Source organism: Heloderma suspectum, chromosome 5, assembly GCF_057233095.1.
Source record: "Heloderma suspectum isolate Gila_16-S chromosome 5, 16-S_ref, whole genome shotgun sequence".
NCBI classification, from domain to species: domain Eukaryota; kingdom Metazoa; phylum Chordata; class Lepidosauria; order Squamata; family Helodermatidae; genus Heloderma; species Heloderma suspectum.
Window position 1 is genome coordinate 58,509,538 of NC_139462.1, and position 23,501 is coordinate 58,533,038.

The 23,501-nt window shown below is 41.0% G+C and overlaps 1 long non-coding RNA gene across 1 annotated transcript in view; it reads right to left on the reverse strand.

The window, feature by feature from the left end:
- Positions 1–2,017: 2,017 nt before the first annotated feature.
- The window catches only part of LOC146343901 (uncharacterized), a 94,023-nt gene continuing 72,539 nt past the window's right edge, over positions 2,018–23,501 (reverse strand). The window contains exons 2-3 of the long non-coding RNA XR_014792572.1: positions 7,444–7,650; positions 2,018–2,503 (exon numbers count right to left, since the gene is read on the reverse strand). This is a non-coding gene — a long non-coding RNA (uncharacterized LOC146343901). The remainder of the gene's footprint in view (positions 2,504–7,443; positions 7,651–23,501) is intronic.

Here is a 23,501-nt window from a genome sequence, read left to right on the forward strand (position 1 = left end):
GAAGCCATGGGCACAAACAGATACTTGGTTGAAGGATTCATCCCTTGATCCAACTGCCACTGCTGCACATGGCAATGGCACCCATCAGAAGAAGGAAGGGAATAATGTTCCTCTTGCTCCCCCATTCCTACCAAACAGCTGTTAGGCCAAACTGCAAAAAGCTACACCAGACTTGCCATGTGCATGTATGTGTGCTGCACATGTATTTATATCAGAGCCAGGATGCAAAAATCGAACATTTAACTTAGCTCTTTTGAATTTGCAGCCTCCTCTTTCCTCAGTTTCCAAATATTTGACAATGTTAGCAGAAATAAGATCACAGATCCATTTTGGTCAACTCGCTCTCAAATTTCAGCAGTATAATAACCTAAATTATATTTTATGTCACTCTTCATAACAGTCTGGCTCTTTTACTGCACATTCCAACTTGCACACAACTGAATAGCGAGTATCACTACCGGTGTGATTTAAAATCTTGGAGGAATACAGGTTCTGGAATATAAAGTATGACAAATGCCCCTATAAAGATGGAACATAAATGCTGAAGTTGTATGTTCCAGCTTCAGTTTTGAACAATTTAATGTATCTCCACACCATGAAAACTGGAGACTATTAGGAACTGGAAAATAACAAATTCTTTGAAGAAATTATGATGTGGTATTTTAAGGGATGTAAAAGCAACACAAAATATTTTTAAATGAATGTGGGTGGAGGAACTGTTGCAAACAACAACAACCTAACAGACATCTAAAATCTCCTCACTTCATGGTTTGTAGTTATTAAAATGAATATTGCCTTTGGGATAACCACAATTAGAACAAAAGTTGGTTTATACAAGCAGACTCCCTTATACATGACATGAGTAGCCATAACCTCTTCTCAGCCATGCATATGCCCACAGTCCTGTCACAAAGGGGTGGGCAGCTTTGGGAGGTCCAGGGCCCATTTTTGCCCACCGGATGCCCCACAGGCCATACTCCTGCCACCACTACGCTGCCAAAAAAAGGGGGGGCAAACTGTGACAGAATGTTTGGAAAGAAGCTACATTTGGTCACTGTTGTGTTCTGCAGTGGTTTGCCACAGATATTTGGTGGCAAATCAGCAAGGGGGGGCATGTTTGCAGCTGCCATTAATTTTGGCAATGTGGGCACTGGGGGGGCTGCAAAGGCTTCTAGGCCACATGTTGTCCACCCTTGATTAAGAATCATTAGTGTAAAATGGGCTTATTGAGATATAGGAATTATGTAGCTCTGATTATGACTTTTAAAAGTCTTGACACAATAATAGAAATCACATTGGCTATCTGTATGTTTCCAAATTCATACAAACATTTGCCCATACGTTTGTTTATTTATTTATTTATTTATTTATTTATTTATTTATTATTTTGATGTCCCACTCTTCTTCAAGGAGCTCCTGTTGGTGTACATGATTGCCCTGCCCCCTCCATTTTATTCTCACAACCACCCTTTGAGGTAGGTTAGGCTGAGCATTGAGGAGTGGCCCAAGGTCACCTGGTGGGCTTCTTGGCTGAGTGGGGATTAGAACCTGGCTCTCCCAGGTTCTAGTCCAGCACTTTATGCAGAGAACTTTGGCTATTGGGTGGTATAGAAATACATACATACATACATACATACAGTCCTTCTATTCTATGCAGAGGCAGTTTGAAGTTGCTGCTAGATCACAATGGCCAGTCAACTTTCTGCCCAGAAAGGAATCCATCAATTCCCAAGAGCTCTGTAAAGGGAGTAAAGCAATATGGGCAAGGTCCTCAATAGCTCCTGAAACAAAAAGGAAAAGCCTCACTTCATAATAATTTATCAGATCCTAAAGAAAAGCCACATAGCCTGAGCAACATAGTAGCAGATACTTTAAAATCTTACTAAACTCTTTTTTAATCTATATATCAAATATGGTAGATGGAGAGAATGCACCACAATGACCAATTCATAGTCTGTCTGCCTTACATGAAACAGTTGTTGTAGCACGGAAGGAACCCTATAATCAGATTTTTGTTAGTATTTCTTTCCAAGAGTGCTGAGGCTTGTCAGCAAAAAAATGTTGAGAAAATGCTAACGTATAGCATTTTGTGGTCAATTTGGGTGTTCTCATTTGATTTAGCTCTTGCTATCTCAATACCTTGCACTTCTTGCAAGATACAAGCCAAGTAGAAAGAGTACAACCTTGAAAGTTTACTTGCTACAGATTTAAAAGGAGGGTTTAAAAAAAAATCCAGAGATTTGAATTTGAGTGAATACATTAGCTTCTGAATTTATTCCAGGTACTTATGTACTGATTGCAATACTGGCCCAAAGAAGTATTGTTGTTGTTTATTCGGTCAGTCGCTTCCGACTCTTCATGACTTCATGGACCAGCCCACGCCAGAGCTTCCTGCCAGCCGTCGCCACCCCCAGCTCCCCTCAGGTCGAGTCCGTCACCTCCAGAATACCATCCATCCATCTTGCCCTTGGTCGGCTCCTCTTCCTTTTGCCTTCCACTTTCCCTAGCAGAAAGAAGTATACAAAGGCATTATTTGCACCTACTGTTTTCCATGGTAAAATATACTACAAAAAGCTGGTGAACTCTGTACCTTCTCTCAAATTCCAAATCTGGCATGGACTGAAATCACCTAAGAGTAAATTCCATTGAACATAGTTGAACTTACTTCTGAGTAAAATGCCTAGGATTGGGTTCCATTTCTGGATTTTGTTTGGAAAAGATTAATGCCTCATTAAAGATGTCCATATGAACATCACAATACAAGTAATCAAGCATCCTTCAAGAAGCATGCTGTCATGCCTCTCCTCCAGTAAATTTATTTGGGATAACTCTAGGACTGTATTAATTGAAATATTCAAATGGTGCATTACCATTTATTCTCCCAAATAAAGTTATTCAAGCAGGTCCTACAATATGCCACTTCCACCAGGGTCCTGCTATCTGAAACAAACCAAACCAAAAGAAATAAGAAAAATAGCAAAGAGGCCTTGGAAGGGGCAATATCCTGATGTTCCATCATTGTGAAGAAAGTTCCCAGTATAACACATTTAGTCAAGAAAAACAGATAAAGGTATATTGACAAAGTCCAGACCCTTATCCTTTAAATATTATGACAGTTCAGCTCAGGAACATCCATTAAAAATGAAACGGAAAGCTGAGCCTCTGAATAAATATGTGATTTCAGGATAGATTGGTAACTTATAGATAAGACCTCAACAACATGATTGTTGGATGGACTTCCTAAACTGAAACTTTGCATGGATCAGCCTTTAATCAGACAGAGGCATTAAAATTAAATCTGGATACAGCAGGTAATTCAACAGTAGGAAAAGGGTGTTACAACTTGTTCCCAAGAATTGTGGCATGAACACTGAAGTGCTTAGGATGGAATGCACCAATAATTATGGGAGCACAGTACACAAACATAATGTTTCGCTGCTACACAGCACCAGTATTACAGAATGATGCATTAGAGCAAATGTTTAGGGTGTTAGAATAGTATTAACTACTAATAAAGGTGTTAAAAATGAAAAATTGCAATCTTCAATCATATTGTCCTCTTGTGAACTAAAATCATACATGACTTCAACTCCCAGAGTTGTTTTGGACATTCAAAGGAAGCAGCAACAGAGGACACAGCAACAGAGGAAGCATGACATGCTTCACTTCGTCACACTTCTGGGCCTAATCTGGAATGGGGAGATGTGCATATCACCATGAGCAGATGCACATTCCATCTGCACTTCAGGAGAACCTGCTTCTTTCCACTTGGAATCACCTGTTGAGAGGAGACACAGTGGTGGGGAGAAAAAATGAAAGGAAACCAGGGAATGAGTGCTAGTCTCCTAATGAGACTCTTAACAGCCTATTTTTCACATGAGCGGACAAAAAATATAACAAAGAAACTGGTGATATTGGCCATGATCCACAGACTGTGTGGCTCAGATACAGAGGTGGAGCTCTGCAAGAACAGGGCAGCTTCATTAACTACAGTGTTGGGTAATACTATACACAGACAATCAGCTGCATACTTTTCAAGGCTTCATGAGATTCATCATACATCTGAGAAAATCTCAGATTGGATTTAAAAAATTCAACTACTGATAGACATGAAATGAGAAGTGTGCATCACTTTGTATGCTGCAGAACTAATACATTCATGATCATCATATATACATAAAAGCTAAGGTCCCATCCATCCATTTGGCAAGGTTCCATTACATTTCAGTGGCTAGAGTTGGCTACCCGGATCAAGGGAGGAAATATGGAGATAGGAGAAGGCTCAATTCTGAAATGGCTCAGAATGATGAAGTCAACAAGAGTAGTCAACAGGTTCAGCCCCATCCCCATAGTGTCCCTGAGTGCAGCACTTTCTCCCACATAAGCGAATCGTGTGAGTCCTGAAGACACTGTAGGGTTAAAGACAAAACTTGCTTTCTACCAATAACACAGGTGGCTTGACTCTTGTTGACATTGATCCAGAGCGTGCAGTGTTCCTGTGTACAGCTAACTTAGATACCTGTCCAAACAACACTGATATCAAAGGACAGGATGTGTAACTTAAACAGGATTTTTAAAGAAGCTTGTGGATCAATAAAGCACTTGTAGGCATGGAAAGTGAAACTCCAACTGTGACTCATGGCAGATTGGCAGTATCAGACTCCAGCATCAGAGTCACTTCAGAAAATATGAACTAAAAGCCCCTCATGGCTGTTTAGTTAAGAACATAATAGCCATGTTGGATCAGACCAAAGGTCCATCTAGTCCAGCATTCTGTTCACACAGTGGCCAATCAGATGCCTATGGGAAACCCACAAGTAGGACATGAGTGCATAGCACCCTCCTGCTCATGCTCACCAGCAACTGGCATACAGTGGCATGGTTCAGCCAGTTCCAGCCAAACTGGTCAAAAGAGGGTCACTCTGAAGTCTTCTTTTGTATAAAGTCTTACCTAGTCATTGTGGTGGCTATGCACAATAATAAATGATCAGCTAACAGAGGGTGGTTATATCTAAAATGAATACTGCAAAAGAGTAGGATAGGACACCTTATCTAGGGGTGGGGCGGTTGTGGGAATAACTGTAAGGGTAGAGGCAAATGTAATGTCTTTTTGCAAAGGTAAAGACAACACGATAATATCTGGGAGAACAAAGGGATGGTTTCTACCAGGGCTGGGAGAAAGTGTGGACTGTATCCAATGTTAGTCATACTTAGAGTAAACCCATTGAAATGAATGGGGCCTCAGTTTGACTAACATTGGATCCAATCCAGTGATTTCACCAAAAATTAATGAAATTGGCCTAATAATACAAGGGGAAGTGGTTTCATGAACTAGCCCCTCTCCCAGCTTTGTTTTTCCAAATCATTTTGCTGATTTTTTAGCACATTTACTTGGGAGTAAGTCCCATTGAACTAAATGGGGCTTATTTCTAATTTGACATGCATAGACAGTTTAGACACTTTAGAAGTGAATCATCATCACCATCACCTTCCCTAGTAGTTCAAGTTTAAAAACAGGGTTGAATGGAACAGCACACTGTGACTTTATACTTTGAACAAGCCTGCTTCAATCACTGTTCTTTCCTTGGGGGGTATTCAACTGTGCTGCACCTCTCGAACAGAATGAGCTGCTAGAGGGACAATCCATCCATTCTGTAAAAGTGTTTTGTTTATTATTTTTGTAGATATTTGGTACTGTCTGCTATTATGGCAGCCCACAGTGAGTGGCAGATGAGACAGCCATTATGGTAGCAGACATTTTGAACTTCCCCAAACTCACAAAGTACCTCAGAACAAGGCTTTCTAGGGAAAACAAAATCATAGCCACTCCAGTTCTCTTCCCCTCAAAAGAATTTCACATCACCCCTAAAATACAGCTAAAACAAAACAGCTGAGTTTGAAGTGGGTGAAAGAGCTGAGAAATTGTCTGCTCAGTACAGCCCTAGTTTCTATAGACCAGCTCCAGCATAAACAAACACTTTTAGATGGATGGCAAGAAAGCAATATTATCAAGAAGAAAGCTGATGTATTCTTTGAAAAGTGGGAGAAAATATTCCGATAGTAAAACATCTATTTCCTGTACTAAGTAGCACAAAATAAACTCACACCAAATTCAGAAAAGTTGAATCTTCTTACATGGAGGTTATCTTTGAGTTGGACAAAATAAAGGGGGGGAGGGGCTTATGAAAGAATCACTGTGAATACATTATTATTTTAAAATATACCTATACCAAAAATGTTTTTCTCTGATCTGTGAAATATTTATGAACTGTAATAAAGAGTCATTTTGAAAAGCTTATTAATAGTTTTTCTTATAAGACTTGTAAGTCTCACTAACTAGACCACTCTCACAATTTGGTGTGTTCCTTGATATTTTACAGACATGTTGTACTGAACATCTTCAGAGACCCAGATCTATAAGAAAGGCAGATGTCTAAACCACCAGTTCCAAGCTGTAAACATGCAGAAAAGGAACGGCTGCTTTCAATGATCCAATCTTCTTTCCCACCAAAATAGTGGAAGATTCTAAAGTATAAATAATGCATGGTCCTTCAAACTCTGAGAATAAACTTGTTTTTCTTCTATTTTGCTTTCCTTCGAGATATGACAGTTTAGGAAGGAGGGTTTGGAGGGAAACATCCTCTGCTTCTGTGGATATAAACATGCCCCCAGTTCTCAAGCCCCCTGCAACAAATTCTTAAGTTCAACAGACAGGAGCTGAAAAGGCTTTTTCCCAGTAGACAGGTGCTGCGCCATCTAAATGTCCCCTCACAAAGATACAATTGTACAAACACTAGCAACAAAGGAGCTCATATTGAGCATGCTCAGACTAAATTCACTCAGGGACAAAACTGCAAACGGATCTAACATGAACTTAATTGATCGAACCAATAGCTTGTTGAGGATCAGTAGCTGTGTCCCTCTTTTTGCAGAATTTAGATTACAAACTCCAAAGGGAAGGCAGAGGAGAGAAGTGATGCCCCTTGTCTCAGCAGCCTTTCAAAGATGACAGCTGATAGTTATTTTATAGTCCTTTGCGAATGAAAACATACTGACAATCTAGGCACAATTTATGACACCTTCAAAGCTATCTTTTAAAAGAAAAGCCTAGTGCAGCTTTCATTTTGGTAAACATGAGAGTAATGCAAGTTTTCTTCCTCCAGGAATTTGCTAGTTCTCACAGAATAGGCCACTTCACATAGTTGTTTAGATGGAAGGCACAGCACATCCAAAGGGATTTGTTAAGTGGAGCCGGAAGTGCATTTTGCCCCTGAATCACCAATAGGGTGGCCAGTTGTGATTCACCAAAAAGGAGGACACATATTTGCATAATATTTGCATGTGCTAATTTATATGTATAGATGCAAATTTAGAATAATAATAATAACTATTTTATTATTACTACTATTATTATAATTTAAATAGAAATACAGTACATCTCACCATGATGTGGAAGACTGTGACCAGGTGACCTGTGTGTGCTGCTCAGTCTGCTGTTCAGGTGCTGTTGATGGGCAAATTCAAGGCCCAGCTCTTCCTTCATGGTTCTTTATCTTTAAACTGGACTTGGATTGGTCAGCGCTTCAAACAGAGCATGCCTTCAAAATGAACGACAGTCCTCTGGCATCCCTTCAAATAGAGGACTGTCCTCTGTAAAAGAGAACACATGGCCACCCTAGAACAAACCTCTCTGAAGCAAAGGAAAGGAGAAGAATGGAGACTCTGAAGTAACCTAATAGCAAAGGGAGGCTACTTAGGGTGGGATATCTTAAATGCGGTTGTCTTTAAAAGGATAGGTATACATGTGAATCTTCCACTCTCCTCACTATTTGCATGTAGTGCCGTGTTTTCAGCCCCTGTGGATAATTATTAAAAATTCATATAATAATACCATGATCTTAATGTTTGTGCAAGCAAACCACATGTGTTTACAGGGTGTTTCCAGATGGAGGGGTCCTAGTACTATTAATTAGAAGGCATTGTGCAACAATTTCATATTTTTATCCTTAACACATTTTCTGCTGTAAGTAAAAAGATGTAAGAAATGGTGAGAAAACATAGGAGGGTTACAAGTAGAAGACAATGATGTCTGAAAACACACACACAACCCCCATGAAATTCCATGAATCAGACAGGGTGATGGTGCAATAAAAGCCTTGTCTAGAAGTACCCATAGTATTTTTGGCTGCGTGACTAGTTTGGAAACACCCTGTTTTTTGAAATCTCTTGTTGGGAAGAGTAGGACATTTGAGGTAAACATTGGAGTGTACTGCCCGATCTGGGAGACTGTCATGCTCCTAGTGCCGAACTGGAAATGTGAAAGCAGATTCTGAAGGGTGCTTCCCAGAAGAGGACTCCTAGCACTGCCGATCACTGTTCTTCTGCTGTAAGCTACAAATGGAATTGTCACTGACTGTCTACAAGTTCAGGGAGTCTCACGCTTTTCTGATGTGTGCATCTGTTCCATCCACCCAGTATGCTGACATTGTCCCCAGTGCAGCCTCCCTCCTTTTCCCCACCCCTCAAAACTGATGCCCCTTCATGGATCACTGCCTTGTTGTGGCGAAGGGGCTTGTGTAACTCAGTGAAGCCATAAGCTATGCCGTGCAGGGCCACCCAAGACGGACAGGTCATGGCAGAGAGTTCTGACAAAATGTGGTCCACTGGAGAAGGAAATGGCAACCCACTCCAGGATTCTTGCCAAGAAAACCCCATGGAACGTATCACAAGGCTAAAAGAGATGACGCCGGAAGATGAGCCCCTCAGGTCGGAAGGTGTCCAATATGCTACTGGGGAAGAGCAGAGGGTATTTCCAAGTAGTGCCAGAAAGAGTGAAGCGGCTGGGCCAAACCCGAAAGGACACTCAGCTGTGGATGTGTCTGGCGGTGAAAAGAAAATCCGATGCTGTAAAGAACAATATTGTTTAGGAACCTGGAATGTCAGATCAATGAATCAAGGTAAGCTGGAGGTGGTCAAACATGAGATGGCAAGATTGAACATCGACATCTTGGGAATCAGCGAACTAAAATGGACAAGCATGGGCGAATTTAATTCAGGTGACCATCATATCTACTATTGTGGGCAAGAATCCCTTAGAAGAAATGGAGTAGCACTCATAGTCAACAAAAGGGTGGGAAAAGCAGTACTGGGGTACAATCTTAAAAATGGTAGAATGATCTCAGTACGAATCCAAGGCAAACCATTCAACATCACAGTAATTCAAGTCTATGCCCCAACCACTGAGGCCGAAGAAGCTGAGGTTGATCGGTTCTATGAAGACCTACAACACCTTCTAGAACTAACACCAAAAAAAGATGTCCTCTTCATCATAGGGGATTGGAATGCTAAAGTAGGAAGTCAAGAAATCACCCGGATAACAGGCAGGCATGGCCTTGGTGTACAAAATGAAGCAAGACAAAAGCTAATAGAGTTTTGCCAAGAGAACATGCTGATCATAGCAAACACTCTTTTCCAACAGCACAAGAGGCGACTCTACACATGGACGGCACCAGATGGTCAATATCGAAATCAGATCATGAGCTGCTTCTTGCAAAATTTCGGCTGAAATTGAAGAACGTAGGGAAAACCACTAAACCTTTCAGGTATGACCTAAATCATATCCCTGATGAATATACAGTGGAGGTGAGGAATAGATTTCAGGGATTAGACCTGATAGAGTGCCTGAGGAACTATGGACGGAGGTCCGTAACATTGTTCAGGAGGCAGCAACGAAATCCGTCCCAAAGAAAAAGAAATGCAAGAAAGCCAAGTGGCTGTCTGATGAGGCTTTACAAGTAGCTCACGAAAGAAGGGAAGCGAAAAGCAAAGGAGAAAGGGGAAGATATACCCAACTGAATGCAGAGTTCCAGAGAATAGCAAGGAGAGACAAGAAGGCCTTCTTAAATGAACAATGCAAAGAAATCGAGGAAAACAACAGAATGGGGAAGACTAGAGATCTCTTCAAGAAAATTGGAGATCTCAAGGGAACGTTTTGTGCAAAGATGGGCATGATAAAGGACAAAGAAGGCAGGGACCTAACAGAAGCAGATGAGATTAAGAAGAGGTGGCAAGAATACACAGAAGAACTATACAGGAAAGATCTGAATGTCCCTGATAGCCATGATAGTGCGGTCACTGAACTTGAGCCGGACATCCTAGAGAGTGAAGTCAAGTGGGCCTTAGGAAGCATTAGTAACAACAAAGCTAGCGGAGATGACAGTATTCCAGCCGAGCTATTAAAAATCCTAAAAGATGATGCTGTTAAAGTGCTGCATTCAATATGCCAACAAATCTGGAACACTCAACAGTGGCCACAAGACTGGAAAAGGTCAGTTTACATTCCAATTCCAAAGAAGGGCAACGCCAAAGAGTGTTCAAACTACCGTACAATTGCGCTCATTTCACATGCCAGCAAGGTGATGCTCAAAATCCTACAAGCTAGGCTTCAGCAGTATGCGAACCGAGAACTACCGGAAGTACAAGCTGGGTTTCGAAGAGGCAGAGGAACTAGAGATCAAATCGCCAACATTCGCTGCATCATGGAGAAAGCAAGAGAATTCCAGAAAAACGTCTATTTCTGCTTCATTGACTACGCTAAAGCCTTTGATTGTGTGGATCACAACAAACTGTGGCAAATTCTTAAAGTGATGGGAGTACCAGATCACCTTACCTGTCTCCTGAGAAACCTGTACGAGGGTCAAGAAGCAACAGTAAGAACCAGAGATGGAACAACCGATTGGTTCAAAATTGGGAAAGGAGTACGACAAGGCTGCATATTGTCACCCTGCTTATTTAACTTATATGCAGAGTACATCATGAGAAATGCCGGGTTGGATGAATCACAGGTCGGAATTAAGATTGCCGGGAGAATTATCAACAACCTCCGATATGCAGACGATACCACCCTAATGGCAGAAAGCGAAGAGGATCTCAAGAGCCTGTTGTTGAGGGTGAAAGAGGAGAGTGCAAAAGCTGGTTTGAAACTCAACATTAAAAAAACTAAGATCATGGCATCTGGCCCTATCACTTCCTGGCATATAGAAGGGGAAGAAATGGAAGCAGTGACAGATTTTACTTTCTTGGGCTCCAAGATCACCGCAGACGGTGACTGTAGCCATGAAATTAAAAGACGCTTGCTCCTTGGGAGGAAAGCTATGGCAAACCTAGACAGCATAGTAAGAAGCAGAGACATCACCTTGCCGACAAAGGTCCGTCTAATCAAAGCTATGGTTTTCCCAGTAGTAATGTATGGCTGTGAGAGCTGGACTATAAGGAAGGCTGAGCGCCGAAGAATTGATGCTTTCGAACTGTGGTGCTGGAGAAGACTCTTACGAGTCCCCTGGACTGCAAGGAGGTCAAATCAGTCCATCCTAAAGGAAATCAACCCTGACTGCTCATTGGAAGGACAGATAATGAAGCTGAAGCTCCAATATTTTGGCCACCTAATGTGAAGAGAAAACTCCCTGGAAAAGACCCTGATGCTGGGAAAGACTGAAGGCAAAAGGAGAAGGGGACGGCGGAGGATGAGATGGCTAGATAGCATCACGGATGCAATGAATATGAACTTGAGCACGCTCCGGGAGAGAGCGCAGGACAGGAAGGCCTGGCGTGCTATGGTCCATGGGGTCACGAAGAGTCGGACACGACTGAACGACTGAACAACAACAACAACAAAACTGATGGGAATTATTTGGTATTGCTGCTTCCTGTTAAAAAGGCAATTAGCAGAGGAAAAAAACAAAAGGCAGAACAGAATGAGTGTTTACCAGCCTCACATGCACATGAGGCTAAAAAAAGAGACCACACTTAGGGAAGAAAAGTAAAATAGTTTACTCACAACATCCTTGCATATTAGATGCAGGTACAATGTAGGGTTTCACTGAGTTTGTTCAGTCCATTTCTTTGTGTTCTATAACACTGGCAGGAGAAAGAGCAAACCTGTGTGCTCCCATCTCTGACAGATGACCATCAGAGAGATGGGGAGGGGGAGGAAGAGGAGAAGCAGGAAATCACACTGTAGGCTACAGAGATCCTAAGGCTAGCTGTGCCCCAAATTCTCATGCATTAACTAGCTAACTGCAGCACTGCTCCCTTCCTGTAACTTGCAATATTGTCTCACCCATCCTGTCTCCTGACATTTTGAAGCCGCTGCTTCTCAGTACCACTGCAAAGGACTCTTGACGAGCACTGAAGTGCCAAGACCCTGGCATGGATGCGCATGAGTGCCTGCAAAGGCAGCTCAGGCATGTTTTTGAGCTCCCTCTGGAGAATTCCTCTGTCTTCTCCTTCTCCAATCCTTTCATGGTGAAGGAAGGAGCTAGAATGGCTGTCTCCGGCATGCTCCCTCCTTCACCCCCTGCCTCACATTTGGTGTGCTTTATTACAAATTGGATGTACTCCAAATCAGTCCAAGCCAAATCAGTCCATTTTCCGAAGTACTGAATTGGGGTCCGAGTCGAAGGTGGGGGTTGGTGCACACCTCTAGTGAAAATGGAAGGCTGAATTTTTTCCCCATTGGATGAGGCCAAAAATTATTAAAATATAAACTGCAGCTGTTTCAGTTCTGCTTCTTCACAATAATGTGTTATCTCCCATGAAAGCAAGCCCCAGACTGCAGCTTATGAAATTATCAAATTATGATGCCAAAAATACATTAGTTCCTCCTTTTTGCAGGAAATGAAACTTAGTAACAAATGTTTAACTCTTTGTCAAGGATTGAATAGTATTTTTGAGTAGCAAAGTATGAGAATAATTAACAAATATATCCTCTGTATGTTTCTTGTATTTTTTCCATTGTTTTTACTGTTGATTGAAGAATGACAAGAGAAAAAGCAACAACAAAATATTGAGTTTCTTTGGCTTGGTGTACTGTATTATTGATCTTCCATCATAGTGTGCATTCAACAATGTTTGCTTCAGTAACTTCTAGCTACAACAAAAATAAAACAGTGAAACAAGTAGACAGAAAAGTTTCCAAAAGTAAAACAAAAAGAGGATTTTTTATTCCATCTTTACACTTTGATTCAAAATTCAGAAGAATTCTCTCATGGCTATATTATTACTGAAAACTTTGCTCTTCTTCAAAAGATTATCATGACAAGGTACCTAGAGCTGTGATTGCCATCCAAAATATGGAATGAATGAAGGGGGGAATTTGTAGACCTACAGAACTCTTTTTTCTGTAAGTCTATGAATGGCACTTTAAATTTGTCAGTTATTACTTTTTAAAGAGACGTGCAGATTACTTTCTCCAGTATGATTTAGACTATAGTCCTATACACACTTACCTGGGAGTAAGCCCCAAAGAACTCAGTGGGATTGACTTCTGAGTAAACATCTATAAGATTGTGCTTTTGAACACTCCTATGAGCCCTAGACAGCATAGCCAATGGTGAGGGGTGAGAGGAATTGTAGTCCAACAACATCTGGAACGTCACACATTCCCCATCCCTGTTCTACACAATTACAGAACAACCTCTGGACAATGAAAACTGGAACCTCTATATAACAAATCCAATATCAGCACTACCAGAAATAATCTCAATGCTTAATGATTTTGGGCAAGCCTCTGGTCACAAAGCAAACTATCATAAGTCAAAGATGATTAATGTCAATCTCTCTGCAGTTACACAAGTCAATCTAGAAAAGAAATTTCCTTTTGTGTAAGTTACTATGCTTTGGCGACATTTGGGGTTCACATCTCTCCCTCACAACATGAACTCTATAAATGCAACTATCAGCCATTGTACACACGAATTCACTCTGATATTCAAAAATGAGGGTAAGGATAAGTTATCATGGTCAGCTAGAATAGCTATAGTAAGAATAACTACCTTGCCTAGGCTCCTTTTCTTATTTCAAACAATTCCACTTCATCTATCTTTTCCAACTCTGGCCAGATGGAACAAACTATTGTCAGATTTTATCTGGTCAGGACAGATGCCAAGGCTGAAGTGAGGAACCCGTAGCAGACCCCAGGTAACAGGAGGTCTTGCAGTGCCAATTTTGGAATTATATTATGCTGGTGGTCACCTGAGATTTCTTGCAGGATAGAGGCATCCCTCCTCAGAGCACCAGTGGACTGACACAGAACAACAAGTGGTGAAAAACTATCCTCTTGATGCCTTGATATGGGTCAGACAACATGACAGACCTAAATGCATCTTTGAGCATCCATTGATTAGAGCCACTATATTTATTTGGGAACACTGGCAGAAAAAAATGGCTCCTGACCTGTCTCCACTAATGCCAGTGTTGCATCATCCAGAATTTGCAGCACATAACAATCCTCAACATTTTTGTGCTTGGATAGCAGCAAAAGTTTATAGATCTTTTGATATATTTGATAAAGGGGAACCTCTGTCCTATGCAGATGTTTTGAAAAAAACTGAACCAAACGTGTTGTCTTTTTATCATTATGGGCAAAAGTGTCATTTTCTTAGCCTGAGTCACATTAAGAAGGCGGTCAAGCACCCGCTTACTTCTTTTGAATCTTCTATAGAAGCTGCTGTTACTTCAAATAAGGGTTTGATATTATCTGTTTATGAAATTCTCCAAATGCCATTTTTGGATGGCAAACCATCCGATATGCAGGCATGGGAGTCTGACTTAGGTGAGCCTTTAGAAGAAGATGATTGGCAGCGCACTTGGACTTTTTTTGTATCTTTATCAATCAACGCTAATATAGAGGAACCACAATACAATGTTCTCAATAGGTGGAACATTACACCTACTCCAAGGCTTCAGCTAACATGTCCAAATTATAGTCAATATTGTTAGCAGGGCTGTGGTCAGATTGGTTCATATTTTTCATTTTTGGTGGGGATGTTCAGCTGTGCAGGAGTTTTGGAACATGGTTGCTTATTACTGTCGGGAATTTCTTCATGTTAGACCACTGGTAACTCCTAAAGCTATGTTTCTTCATCTTTTTGAATCTAATGATCCTGGATTCCTGCATAAAGACCTTCATAAGCAATTGTATACAGTTGCAAAGTCATATAAAGCATGTAATTGGAAGTCTCTAAAGCAAGCAACTAAACAGCAGTGGGCTGCTAAAATTTGGGAGACTATGACTATGTATAAACTAACTAAGCAAGTGCAGCGAGCAAGGAATCCTAACTTTAAGAAAGATATTACAGCTCCATGGTTTCCATTAATTCCCTTTGTTGAACCCCTTCAAACTTTTGGTTTCATTCCAACCAAGTACAGTTGTCTATATTTTTTCTGACTAATACACACATACACACAAAATAACACACACTCACACATGCTCCTTTTATATGTCGTATAAATTGTATTTTTAGTCTTTCATTAGATACTGAGCTCCTACTTAGGCCGTTTTACTGTAGGCGTTCCATAAGCATATCAGTTATAGACTAAGAATTATAATTAGTGAATTCCTTTGTTTCTTTAGTGATCTTGATTTATTATGCATGTTCTTCTCTCTTTTTGTTGCCTTTATTTTGTTAACTTGATTTCAAGATAAAATAAAATTTCATGAGAAAACTGTAGAGGAGATGAACTCTTCCTTTCCTAAAGAGCTCATCCTTTTTTAAAATTATTTTTTGTGAAACCCTTTAGGGAGCAATCCTATGGCCACTAGACAGTGGGTAGATGGCCATAGGATATCTTGTTTTCTGGGAACCGGCCTGTGCTCCGAGGTCAGTTCCTGGAGAACTGACCTCCCCCCACTTCCACGCTGCCTCGGAGGCAGCACAGAACAGTCCCATCCTCCACGCTCACAAGAGGAGCACAGAGTGGCCGAAAAGGGGCCTTCCGGGAGGTGTTCCAGGGCGGTGAGGGCGGAAATGCCTGTATGACACATCCAATGTGTCGTACAGCAGCCTCCTCCCCTGCTCAGCCCTCCCGCAGCTAGACAGCCATAATCGGCTGTCTAATCAAAAATGCAGGGCAGGAGGAGCGTGGAGGGAACGACCCCCTCCGTGCCTCTCCTGCCCTGCATTGGATAGGCAGTCGCCTCCAAGTTCAGAGGCAGCCGCCTATCTGAATAGGATTGCACCCTTAGAAATTTTTTTACACACTCTGTGTTTAACAATGCTTTATGTTCAGTTTAAGAAGACATTTGTTTTATGGTTTGGACCAACCTTTTAACCACTATGAGATTGTGGAACATGCTTGATTCTCTGATCTTTCTGCTGCTTACAAGTCCAAGAAATACTAATTAAAGACAGAGGGAAGCAACCTATTATGATCACCCTTGAAACATACTTTTGCAATGTGAAAGGAGAGAAAGGAAAAAGCCAACCTTTAAGCTTTCCCAAAGGAAACAATGAAAATAAATTCTCAGAGGGGGGGAAATGAGTATGGCCCCAGAAAGCATAGAGATTGCAAGGTGGTTATGGGAGCAAGGCTTTTGGCCAAGGACCCGACAGAGATTTTAGAAATGATATACCATGTGGGATTCTGCAAAGTTTATGAAGGATGATAGAACCACTTTCAAAATGCAAATATGTGGCAGTTTCCCTTAAGTGATTTTTTTTTTAGAGTTATGCATTCCAGAAAATAGATGGAGAAAAAATGGTATGTTGTTATCCCAAGAGTCATTCCTCAAAGTTGACTCTTGTCCTATTTCTCCTGCAATCTGTTGGTATACGAGTCCATATCTTTCCTTCTAATTAGGGATGGGTGAGAAATTTTATCAGTTTGCATTTCAATGCAAAATTACCAAATTCACACTTGTCTAAACGTAAACATGAACCCACCAAAACCCATAAAGTTTGTAATGCAAGTCACAAAAAAAGAATTCATACAAAAAATGCACCCATCCTTGCTTATCATACATCAATCTTACAATAAGGAAAATTGATGATTGGGAGTTGGGCATTAGCAGCCCCCTCACACACAAAAAAAACAGAGGAAGATGCTGTAGAAATAGCGGTAAGGGTAAGGAAACAGGAAATGAGGTGGTGCAGCAATCAGATCGGCTCAGTGGACTAGATACAGCATTTGTGCTCATTATCAACACATTCAGCCTATCCTTTGATGTATACTTGCCATCCGTCTATAATTTTATTAGATGAACTAATAAAACAGTATTCTAGCAGATAACCAGTATCAAGACCTGAAAAACTAGTAAACATCAGGACCAGCCTGAAAAAGGATTTGCTGTTGACCCTGCCCCTAGATTCAACCAATCTCCTGTCAGGTTCCACCAAATTCCACATTTGCTCCCTTCCCAAGGTACCAGGTTTTCACCTAGACTCTAACCTTGATTACCAGGTTCTCCTCTGGCTTGCTAGGTTCTGGCCTGTTTCTGTCCCTAACCAACTAAGTTCTACCCTTAGCCCATTATGGCTCAGTGCCCCCAACTCTTTCCAAGTGCCACTATACTCTCCTTTTCAATCACTGTCTTTTACTGTCTATTCCAAACGGCTGTTTCTTCTCACACACACCTGGCTCCTCTTCTTAAATGGAGGGAATGCCACCTTTTCTAAGCTCCAATGGGAATTTCTCTCTGGGTCTGAATGAGATACCAACTGACTCCTAACTATTCACTCCCACTGACGAAACATCAGCCAACCATTCTGGACTTTTAAGAGAGCATTGGTTATTGGGCAGTATAGAAATGTAATAAATAAGTAAATATTAACCCATAATATCCTAAACAAGGAATGATCAGCAGAGCCATAACTCTTTTACAGCAACTAGTTTGGCTTTATTGGTATATATAAAATGAAGTGTTCTCTATCAGGCAGAATGGCATAGAATGGATGCACTACTCTAATAGAAAGAAGAATTTGTTTTGGTTTCTGGCTATGTACTACAAGCTTACTACAATCGTTATTATACCAAAAACTAATTCTGTAAAAGCAAGCAAGCTGAGATGTGCCACACCTGGGATATTGCACCTGACCATTTCCGAACAGTATGCAAATGAATATAGTAGCCAGCATACAAATGCTTTTTTAATAGAAGCAGGTAGGTAATATTTATCATAACTACAATAGGATTAGCCAATCATTAATTCATTTCCCATGAGGCTAAATCAATATTCAAAACCTAACGTTAAGACTCCATATTAATTATGTAGGAAGATAAATGATTGCACAGGTTAATCATATCAACCCCAGTTTCACCAGCTGCCACAGATTAATAGCCCCCAAAAAATAAAAGTACAAATGACTTTGTCACCTTCAGTAGTAAGAAATGACTTGCTGGGTCTAAAATTATATTCCAATGGAAATAAATAAAAAAGTAAATGCTACCTTTCAAAGAAACCCTAAAACTTCTATTTTAAAACAACAAAAATGAGATTCTGGATTCTGGATTAAAACATTATTTTTAACATCATCATCATCATAAACTAAATTGTCCTTGCAGATGACTGTACAACTCTTAAGGATTTTAATTTCCCCATTTGAATATAAATGTCTTCTAGATTATTCATATGTAGCCTTGTCCTGCTTTACCAAGATTTGAGTGGAAATGCAGCTAGATTGAGCAGATGAATCAAGTTAAAAAAAGGCAAAATATTCTACTACAGTTTACTATTTATCATGCATATTTACCATGGCACTTTTAAACTGCAAATGGCAATACAATCTTGCTTGTTTTCCATTTTATAACAGCCTATGTGATAATGCACTATTCCCATTTTACAGAATGGTAAATAATAGATTTGCCATTTCCATTTTAAAGCACTCAGGATGGGAGAAAGTAACATGCCCAAAGGCCACTCTGCAGGTTCATGACACAGGTGGGGATAATTATCTGTTGTATTTTATGAAATGTTCTTAAAACATGTCAAAGCCTGCCTGGATATTGACTCAAAGCCTGCACTACCTTGATGTTATTTCTTCTCATTTTCTTCCTGTTTAGCTACCTCAGAGGCCCGTGTACACAATCCCAGCGTGATTCATTGCCAAAAATAAAACTTCCTTTTATTGCAGATAAAACACCAGATAGAAAGAGTATTAATTTATTTCACAACATTCAGCTCTCTCTCCTTTTATCTTCTCAGGCCTGACTTTAAATGGGTGCCTGTATCTTTTCCCCCACAAGTGAAAAAGCAGCAGGGAATTTTGAGCTGAGAAAAAAAATACTTGCGGGGGAAAGTTACGCAGCCACTAGGCCCACTACCCATCCACCCTTTTTCTGTTCAGTCTTGCAACAAGGCTATTTTGAATTATTATTTTTTAAAGTGCAGAGGAAGGAATCACAGAATTTCTAAGTTTGTTTCTCAGCTAGACATTTCACAATAGTAAATTAATAATTCACAGTTGTGGCCTTCATAATGGCCAAAGAGAACTACAAGGCTTCAGTTTATCATTTTTATTTTGGATATCATCCCATGGAACACCTCAGGTGAGACAGAAGACCAAATTGGTGGCAAAAAGAAGTACCTCAGATTTGAAATCCCATCACTTCTCTGGGGATAAAACCATCTCCTAGCCTTCTCACACATTATTCATGTTATTCCTAACTCAACAGCAAGTTGAATTATCAGCTTCTCTTTTTTCCCCACACCCACTCCCCAATTCCTGCTGTTTCTTTTGAACTAATTTTCATCAAATTATCACGTCCAGCAGTGATAGAAATATTAATGATAATCCTGAAGAGGGGTATTACATTAAAATATTTCAAAGTGACTGGCTTGGTTGTGCATCAATAAGAGGAAAACATATTGATGAAGAACTGCGACTAATGCTTTCTTTTATAAATATCCTGCCAGACAAATAATGGCTCTCAATGGATTCTGATGTGATGTACAGTTTTAAAGTAAATGCTATATTGCCAAGAGGCTCAAAGGAAACTGCCATCACAGTACAGTGGGTTGAGTAATAGGATTTTAGTTTATCTTCCCTACCACAGAGATTCTGCAAAAGACTTTGTGCCCCAAGTTGAATGTAGATTGATCCATCAGATTCACTGAAATGCCAAAACCTCTAGGTAAAACGCTGCAGGTAAACAGATGGGGAAAGTTTGCTGGTGATTCTCTTAGACAAAAGAGCAGCAAAGAAAAAGCTTTTAAACCCTAATCTTGCTGAGACTTGGACATACATTTCCATGAAGCCTGAAAGGACAACTGCAATGGTGGATTTGCCATTTCTTCCCTCTAATTATTCACTGTCAAATGAAAAACCCTGACTTCCCCATTTTAATAATGACTTAATATAACATCGTATAGACAGACTGCAGCTTCTCAGTTGGTTGCAAACTGTACAATCCATTGCTTTTGAATTTGTTATGTTCAGAATTTAAACGGACTATTTACACAGAGGCTGATTTCTGCATTAGTATTTCCTGACCAAAAAAACCCTTATGGGATCACAGGGTTGTATCCCTTTGTGTCATTCTGCTACCAGGAGGGAACCACCGGTGAGACGGATTTCCCCTTCCCCCTTCTGGTTTTCTGTGCATCCCCCAAACCTTCTCCAGAGGGTCCTCAACCCTCCAGAGCAGATCTGGGGCATGCAAGGAGAGCAGAGGAGAGCAGAGGACAGGGAGGACCTGTTACACAAGCAGACATCCGCTCACCTGAGGGTCGGATCCAACTGACCGTACTTATGGTCTGGCCCTTATTTTGAGTCTGCCAATCCCAGCTTAGCCCCCAGGCACTGCTCTCAGAGCTGGACTAAGGGCAAAATCAGACAAAATAATTTGTTACTTTTACAAAATGTCCTCTGGTTAACACTCACAATCTCTGAAGAGGTTGCCCTTGAGGATTAAATGACACTTGCATGGGAAGGAAGAAACCACATCACTTACTCCTCCTATCTGGTGTCTTCATCCAGATACTGTGGAAGCAGTATGGGAAAGTGGATCCCACACCAGTAATGTATGAATTAAGCTTCTGTCTTAGGAACATAGGAAGCAGCTTTATACTGAAATAAACCATTGGTTCATCTACTCCCAATATCTGTCAACACAGAGTGGTCATGGCTCTCCAGTGCTTCAGGCAGGATTCTTTCCTAGACCTACCTGGAGATGACAGGGTGTCAGGGTGGAAACTAAGCCAATAGAGCCCAAGAGCAGTTCTGATTCTGAGGAGGGACAGCAATCCGTGGGAGAGGAGCCAGCTCATCTCTCACAGGCACAGCAGCTGGCAGAGATTCCTCCTGCCAGCATTCCTGGGATAGATAGTGACCCTGGCAGTGAGAGAGCGCTGGAGGGGGGCTTGCTGGACGCTCGGTGCAGACACAGGGAGCAACAACAGATGGAGGGCGCAGAAAGGAGGCGCTCCGCTCGTGTGGCGCTAAAACAATGGTCGCATCCCGAGGACCCAAGGGAAAGAGGGAGGATCTCTCCCTAGACCATAAGTTCAGAGTCTTCCCGTGGTTCTCCTTCAAACGGGGACCAACTGCCTTACCTGGAGCTTAGGCTACTCTGCTATCTTTCCCCAGTACTGTTCCTTGCTTTGTCACTAGTGATTCGTATCTGAAAGAGTCATAAAGGAATAAAGTCTCGGAAAGAATCCTCATCGTCTGTGTCCTGAGTTGGCTATTGGTGGGGACTCCAAGAGGCAGCTAGGGCACTCCTGACACAGGGATCAAACCTGGGACCTTCTACATGCAAAACATGTGCTCCACCACTGAGCTAGAGCCCTTCCCAGACAAGCCCTCTTCAGTCAAGATGGGGAGGAAAAAAGGAGAGAAGTGACTACCTCTGGCTGTCAGTCTTGCCCTCTGCAGTCAGATTGTGCCATAATTTTCTGCTTCCCAGCCAAAAAAAAGTTAACTTGCATTGTTTAGTCTAATGATAGCCAAGTCCTACACAATTTTGGTCCTTACTCTATAGTATGGCAGTATAATCTAGGTATGATATTGCACTGACACCACATGGATCAAACCGTGTCAACCTAATAAGAAGAAAAGTACAGAAACACCTCAGAACGTTACTTTTCCCCCAATCATCTAACAGAGCTGGGATGATTACCAACTCAAAGTGTCTAGAAGTCACTGAAATAATAATTGCATGCATTCAGGAAATGAAAAGCCATCCATTATTGACTACTGAGGAATTCTCATCAGTGTAGTTAACCATAAGAACCCAGACATCCAAACGTCTCCATAATACAATGTTATCATTCCTTCCTGTTCTTAGCAGTAAGGTTAGGCACAAAAAGTCTTATAATTTGAAGAGAAATGGAAGCACAATCAGAAGCTGAAGACAGTACTATGATTAAATAATTCAACTGTTTCACCTTGTGTAGTAAACTTAGATTCCAACTGCCTTGAGTAATTAATCTTTATAATGGCTTTTTCCACCCTACCATATGCATTCTGGTGCTCTTAACCAAAGAAAATATACTACTTTTGATGTTTGCATCTTTACATGGTTAGGTGGAGAAATGGAAAGAACATTTGGCATTCAACATACAGTATATTAGCTATTCTGTACATATATTTACCTTTTGTAAACTGGGTGTGGAGCAGAAAACTGGATTCAAAAAATTGGTTTTGTGTTGGAACTGAGACTCCCCACCTCTTGTCTCTTGTGCAAATTACTTTTATTTTAGCTGTATCAGTTTACCTACTGGGAAATGGGTGATTTGTGACTGGCCACACCTCCATGGCAGCCAATTTGTAAATGGACAAATGCCCATGGCATCCATTTTGTGAGAGTGCCCACAACACTCTCAAAATTCCAAATGTGCCCACCAGCCCCAAAAGACTGGGAATGCCATTTTCAGGAATTCCCCTCCATTCAGTCATAACTGTGGAAGGAGGAAGAGAGCAGATGTGTGTCCATTGCCCTCACAACACATTCCCTGCCAGCCCAGCTTCAGTCCCACCATGCATGCTTTGGAGGGACATCTGTAAAGGGAAGCCTTCTGTGGGCATAATTAGGGTTTCAAATCACAGGGAGACCCTACATACATGGAGGAGGTTTTCTCCCTACAGATGTGCCAGCAGGCACAGCTCTGCTTTCCCTTCCACCCAATTATAAAACATGGAGGAAACACTTGTAAAGGACTCACGTCATTAATGTTTCAGTATTTGCTGTGGGTGAGAGTTAATGGAAAATACTGTGAGTGGACCCCTAGGATGCCTTGAGTATCATCCATACTCAAAGTTGGGGCAAAATGCTTAAAACCTAGCTGCAGTATATTCTGCTAGCTGACAAACAAATGATGCCTTTTTTCTGCATATCTCACAAATAGAATTTGCATCTGCTTGTCTGAACACCTAGTATTAGCAACACTGCATATACTGAAGCCCAAAAGAGAAATCATCCTCTTTCCTGTTTTTAATGTTTTCTAAATAAAACAGTTCCTAACATAGACATTTCTAACACTGTTGCTAATTAAGAATGGACAGAGGCAACACATCAAAATTTACAGCTTGTCTTAATCTCACTATCTCATGCAAGGAGACTGAATCCTCATTAAGACTTATTTGTATCATAAAGACACATCTAAAATATGCCCAAGTTGGAAGTAAAGGGCACATCTGGTTTAAAGTTCGTCATCTATAATACACAGTATGACCATGGTCCCAGAATGGGCGTAGTTGCTCTTGGCCTAGTGTAGTGTACTCTTT